Genomic DNA, 6697 nt, shown 5'->3' on the forward strand with positions numbered 1-6697 from the left:
ACGGGAGCTCTGCATTCATGGAGGTGCAGCATAAAGCGGATGGGATATATATGCGTGTGCACTGAATGTATAAACATCTAAAGATTTAGTGGAGTTCACCTTGTGAACAAAGATGAAACCAAGTCTAGACATGAAAATAGAGAGCACATCATTCCCATAACAAAAGCATCACCATCTAGGAAACTAAAACACTCATCATTAGCCTAATTAATTTTAGGTTGGGCTCATACATTAGCAAATAACTTTGAAGAAAGGGGCCGCGCATTACATAGAATTGCAGATGAAAAGAAAGAGAAGGTAAGTGACCTTAGAATTTATGGATGAAAAGCTTGCTCCAATAATACAGAATATTGTTGAACTATGCATCTCCAGAAAGGCTGAAACCCACAGTACACCATGGCACTTCTCCGTTTCTGAGCCCATTCAGTGCGTTGATGTCAAGAATCAATCAATAGATCTACGTGTTATTTGAGGCATAAACTGGGTTACAGACTGAAAGAATTCTTTCCAATCGAATCACCCACATCCATCTCGAAAAAACTAAATACTCTGAGTAAGAAATAATAACCTGAAACTATGAGTGCTCAGCACCGGCTGCAGCTCTAATGGTAATCCCCTCCTAGCATCAGCAGATCGAGCTACTGGACGCAAGCGTGTGTCAAGGTTTCCTAGTTAATTTGCTCAACTGCTCAATTTCAAAAGGGGATTTGGCTTACAGGGAGTAGCTGGGTGACTTTCAGGTGTGCAGCACGGTACCTTGTTCGTGCTTGGGGCTCGGGGAGGAGGTGGGCTGGAGCTTCGGGAGGCCGCCGGCAGCAGGAACTTGGGGAGGACGGCAGCCCAAGGTGAGGTCGAATTAAATTTCCGCCTCCACATAGACCTCCGCATGCACCAGAGGCCACCGTCGCTGAAGACCTCCCCGCCGTCCCCGGGTCAGGCGGCCGTGTCCAGGAGCTCCGCCACGTCGTCATCTTCCTCCTCATTGAAGTAATCGAGCCGAGATGCACGGAATCAAGTTGTCAAAGAAGTTTTCGGGGCTCTTGAGATTGGCGCCGTAGGGGAATTCGGCAATGGCGACGAGTATGGCGGCCGCCTGGACGAACTTGGCAAGGGAGCACGTGTGCGGCGAGCCTGCGAGATTCAGGCGTCGGGCGTTGAGGCGATGAAAGGCCGGTGGCGGCGACCAGGGCGGCGCGCGGCGAAGGAGCGCGAGCCGGTGGTGGCGGCACGCAGCGGAGGGGCGGGGCGGGGCGCTAGAGGTTGAGATGGGAGGCAAGGTCGTGGCTCGTCCCGTCGTCCGGGTGGGATTTTTCATTTTCTTTTTTTTCTGTTCCCCATGCCGTCAGGTCGACTTAACAATAGGATTACGGGTTGATTTCAGAAAAAGTCAGGGACTTTTGTGTAAAAACGCCGTGATGGTGAACCCAGAGAATCAATCTGTGCTTTATTATTAGAGAGAGAATACAATTGCTACAATTGGTTGTAGTTAACTGTTCGGTTAACTGTTTGATCTTCTATTAGGAGTATGTTATATTGTGCAATGTGGTGCTCAGTTAATGTTTGGTTCATTTGTTGTGGTGTTTAGTTAACTGCTTGGTTCAATGTTATATTGTGCAATGTGGTGTTCATTTAATGTTTGGTTCATTTGTTGTGGTGTTTAGTTAACTGCTTGGTTCAATTCTGCAATGCGATGTCCAATTACCGTGGGTAGAATTTTGTATTGTTGTGCATGTGAGGAATAAATCAAATTTGGCTGCACTTAATACATGAGAAACATATACAAATGATATATTTCCTAGTTCTTAATCATGCTTGGTTTGGATAAATGGGTTTTCCCTATGGCTTGAATTAATCTAATGAATCTGTAATGTGATTATTTTTCATCAACATATTTTACTGATAGCATGCGAACCCTTACTTAACCTGATGACTAACTACCTTACATGTGTTGCAGGGAAACAATGGGAAGCAATAAGGTTTATAATCGAGGTTAGCAAGTGCATGGTCTGTTGTCTAATAGCACATTATTGTGCAGTTGCAGGAACCATTCTAATATTTAGGTTTTTAACAATTTGGTCTTGCACATGTAGGTCCTGCTGTCAGAGATTTTGACCCACTGTTCGACCCTTTTTGCATATGGGGAAATGAGTTGTCCATGAATATCAGTCAAGTCAAGAAACTCGGAAAGATTGTTGGGATAAAGAAATTAACGATAAAAAACAACAAGATCTTTGTCTGCACAATGAAGAAGACATCAGTTCACTACAGGATGGTACTAACTATTATACCTTGCCTTTTTTATTCCTTTGCCCCATTTCCAATATAGAGAAGATATTTATGCACATCCTTGTTTTTAGGCCTTTCCAAAGCAGTTCACTGATGATTACCTCTCAAACCACCTGCATGGTCAGGAGGCGAGGAAGGTATTCATACAACACTCACGGTTCAATATTGAAGTGTTCCTAAAGAGGACGAAGGATGGACGATCAATCATCCACGGGCACTAGCCTAAAGTTATAAAGACCTTCAACATCAATGAAGGATCAATATTCGCCTTCTGCTTCAGTAGTTTTCCAGATAAGATACATCTGTCTATGTACCGTCTATGATGCTAATTTCGAAAGTTTATAGATGTTGCATGTGAAACTTGGTCCTGGTGTAGTTGTGTAATGGGGTAGCTGAGTGCTGAAGCTATATGATGTTGTACTCTGATGTATTTCAATTATGAAAATGAAATATATTGTGTGCTTAATATGAACTGTCAATTAGATTAATAAATGGATTATGAATAATCGGATAATTAGCCTGCTAATTGGGTTTTGCTATTACAAACGGTTGTTAAAAAAATACCGTGGGTGATGACCTCAGGCAACGCACACAGTTTCTAGGAATAAACCATGTTGGATCAATGAACAATCACACACGACTTTCTCTTGAAAACTGTTTGCGTTAGGCCACCTTGCGCAAACGTTTACCACATGAAAACTGTGTGTGATGGACAGCTTTTTCCACATAGTTTCTTCCATGGACCGTGTGTGATATATTCAATAACGCAAGCGGTTTAACGGGAAAAATTGTGTGTGATGTACTTGCGAACGGAAACATTTTCCTTCGAGCAACTATGTGGGATGTACATACGAACGGAAACGTTTAGCGGCGACTGACTGTGTGGGATGTACTTGCGACCGGAAACAATTTCGTCGTATAATTGTATTTTTTTAGCTCTATTGTACGTATTTCCGTATTTGAGCTCTCGTCGGTCGCACACGACCTCATTTTGCCGAACGTGTGTGCCGGGAGGGCATATCCCCGACGGTTTTTGGGTCACGTGGGAAGGACCCCCCCCCTATCTCCCACACTCACTTGGCGACGTTCTAGATGCCGTTGCGGAAAGGGGTTTTAAACCATTTGTTTAGGAGCTCGATGTACTAGTGATATGTTGTACTGTGATGTTTTCAGGTAGCTATCGTACTGTGATGTTAAAATATATTTATGTGCCTGATATGAAATTGGCAAACAGCTGTTCGATATTAAATGTGAATTTGCGTAATACTGGAATTATTAATTATAAACTAATAAACGTGCTAAATCTGTCATGGAACTTTGCAAACGGTTCTAGCAGTAAAAGCGCTTGTGATGGATAGTCCAATGCCACACAGTTTTCTTCATCAAATCGTGTGTGATGTAGTTGATAAAAGCAAATAGTTAACCAAGGCAGAGCATGTGTGATAGTTACACCTATCACACACGAGCCTATACATAAACTTGTGCGGGATGTGCATACGAACAGAAACATTTTCCTTGGATTGACTGTGTGGGATGTACATACGAATGGAAACATATTCCTTGGATTGACTGTGTGTGATATACATATGAACGGAAATGTTTTTCTGGGATTCACCGTGTGGGATGTACATACGAACGGAAATGATTGGGTTTCGACGCCTCACCCGACCGCACACGATCTCATTTTGCCCCAGCCTGTATGCCAGGAGGGCCTATCCCCAACGGTTTCTGGGTCGTGTTGGAAGTACCCCCTATCACCCACACTCACTTGGCGACGGTTCCAAATGTTGTCGCGGAAAGGGGTTAAAAACCGTGTGTATAGCACCGACGCATACCAGTGCTTACTCAGATTTCATGGATTGGGAGAACATAACCATACGATTTCTATTTCAAAAAGGGGGAGGTTGGAGTAACCAGAGAAACCCTAGGATCTATTTGACACATAAATGGGTACAGATTACTAACCATTTGCCCGTCGTCATCGGAGTCATCGCCGGGGTCGTCACCCGAGTCGTCACCGGAGTCGGTGTGGACCTCCGCCTCTGGCTGTGGAAGCTCGACGCCATTAACAACATCAAGGTGTAGCGATACCTCACCGGTGGTGACGGCAACCTCTGCCTCCATCTCCACGTCGTGCTCCGGTGCTTCAGCAACCCTAGCATCGCCACTCCCTCCGATGGGGCGCTTCGGCGACATCCTCATACACTCATGGCTTTGAGGACTGAGAGCGGCGTCGAGGATGCAAGCGTAGAGAGAGGATTGTGTGTGTGGCGAGGATGAGGGTGCGGCTGCTCGGGCGCGCCATCAATATGGAGTAGTGGGAGAGAGGCGAGCGGCGGTCAAACCGCTGGCTCACCTCCTGGTGAGCCTGCGCACCGGACTGCTGGCATGCCCACCATCGTTTCACACAGCTACTCGCATGCCTCCCAGTCTGCCTGCTCGTAGGACACACGGGTCGCGTGGTGGCACGTATATTGTTTTTCTATTTGGGTGATTAATGTTGCCGCTTTATTGCTTAACCAAAGCATGGCACGTATCCATTGTTGGTCTAACACCCATGGTTTGAATAAATAATCTGTCCCGATTATTAATAATCTCCCGTTTGTAAGAAGATAAAGATTACATCAAAATTGGTCTCAAATTTGACCCAAAAAAGTACAATGCCATTTTGTATTGGTGTCTATATGACAACATGGTAAGTTTCATGAATTTCAAATAAGTTTTGGATGTACTGGAATTTAAAAATCAAGATTCTCAATGTTTGAAACTTCTTGCACGGGGAGTAAACATGCACCCAGTGAGACACATGTGTTTTTGCAATCCATTTAGGTGCACTGTCATGTGTGCATGTAGCTCAAATTTGATTTTTGCACATTATACCCCTAGAAAATCAATCAATGTACTAAAACGTCTTAATGATCTCTGTTTTTTTTTCAAAATTAAAACGTCCCTCCTTTGGTAACATATGTCCACCACGGGATAATTTAACATGCATCGTAGTTGCGGTGGATTCACGGTGTGTGTGTGTGTGTGTGTGTGGGTGTGTGCGTGTGTGTGTGTGTGCGTCTGGGGGTGGCGGGTGGCTCACAGTACACTACGAGTCGTGAGCCACCATGTGGGTTGGCCGTTTTGTGAGGCAGGTGCCACATCACAACCGTGAATTCGTTATTTAGAACATTACACAACCCTTTCGTACATACATGTTTTGGCCACATCCAGTCGATGGTTGTCCTACACGACACTCGATACTCAGGTGTGATGCTTCCTGTGGGCCCGCGAGGTCGTCGTCCATCACTTTGACGAATAGCCAGCAGTCAGGTTAATTTGACCAGCAAGGTAGAATATTTTTTGTTTGTGTTATGGTGGGAGTATATATATAAAGTATGTGTCAAAGAGGTGGGAGGGGACTAGCATATATACTATACGTAAGCGTCCATGAACAAGTACACCTCACTCAGTGTCGGGACTTTTCGGTTTCTGAGGCACGTGCCACATCAAAGTTGTGAAATTGGCTATTCAAACATCACACAACACCTCTTTGGGCCACATGCATGCAGGCGGTGGTTATCCTAGGACACTCACGCGTGACTCTTCCATCTGTGGGCCCATGAGGCCATCGTCGATGCATGCATCACTTTGACCTACATCGGGAGAGGTTAATTAATTTCACCATCAAGGAGGATTCTTTTTGGGTTGCATTATGGTAGGAGCATATAGTATGCATCAAAGAGGGGGAAGGGGACCATCATATGTAGTACGCTTCATGAACCTCACTCTGTGTGGGGACTTTACGGTTTTAGAGGCATGTGCCACATCAAAGTTGTGCATTTTGGGTATTCGCCATATGGTTGGCCCACATGCAAAGTGATGGTGGTTGTCCTCTCGCACCCACTTAAGCGGTTATCAGAGATATCGATGCTTTCCATCTGTGGACCCGCTTTGTCCATCACTACTTTGCCTGACAACAAGAGAGGTTAATTTGACTTAGGAGGGGATTATTTTTTGTTTGTAATACGGTATATATATAGGTCATGCTCTGGGATGACATAATACAGTTTGAGCACACACATGCATGTGTATGCACGAATCCCTCCCATCGAGTCGAAGTGGCCAGTACCACGACACATCATGAACCGATCTCGCTTTGTGTGGGGACTGTACGATTTTCGACGCACGCGCCACATCAATGTTGTGAAATGGTATTCAAACATGCGTGCACTCACCTCCATGCATATGCATGTAGTGGTTGTCTTCGAATGGTACACTCCCTCGCGTGGTTATCGGCGACAAACCTATATATTCGTGGGCCCGCGTGGACATCCATGATCACCATGACCGACAACAAGATAGATTACCATGGCGGATTCTTCCTTTGGTTCGTGCTATCATAGTATAGGTCATGGTGAGACTC

At 45.0% G+C, this 6697-nt stretch overlaps 1 long non-coding RNA gene across 1 annotated transcript; it reads right to left on the reverse strand.

Annotated features, from left to right (window-relative positions):
• Positions 1–231: 231 nt before the first annotated feature.
• Positions 232–1245, reverse strand: LOC125553707. The gene is made up of 3 exons (XR_007304158.1): positions 757–1245; positions 569–668; positions 232–457 (listed from the first exon to the last, which is right to left on the reverse strand). It is a non-coding gene; the product is annotated as an uncharacterized LOC125553707 (long non-coding RNA).
• Positions 1246–6697: the final 5452 nt, after the last annotated feature.

The sequence above is a fragment of the Triticum urartu genome, chromosome 4 (genome assembly GCF_003073215.2).
Source record: "Triticum urartu cultivar G1812 chromosome 4, Tu2.1, whole genome shotgun sequence".
Lineage (NCBI taxonomy): Eukaryota > Viridiplantae > Streptophyta > Magnoliopsida > Poales > Poaceae > Triticum > Triticum urartu.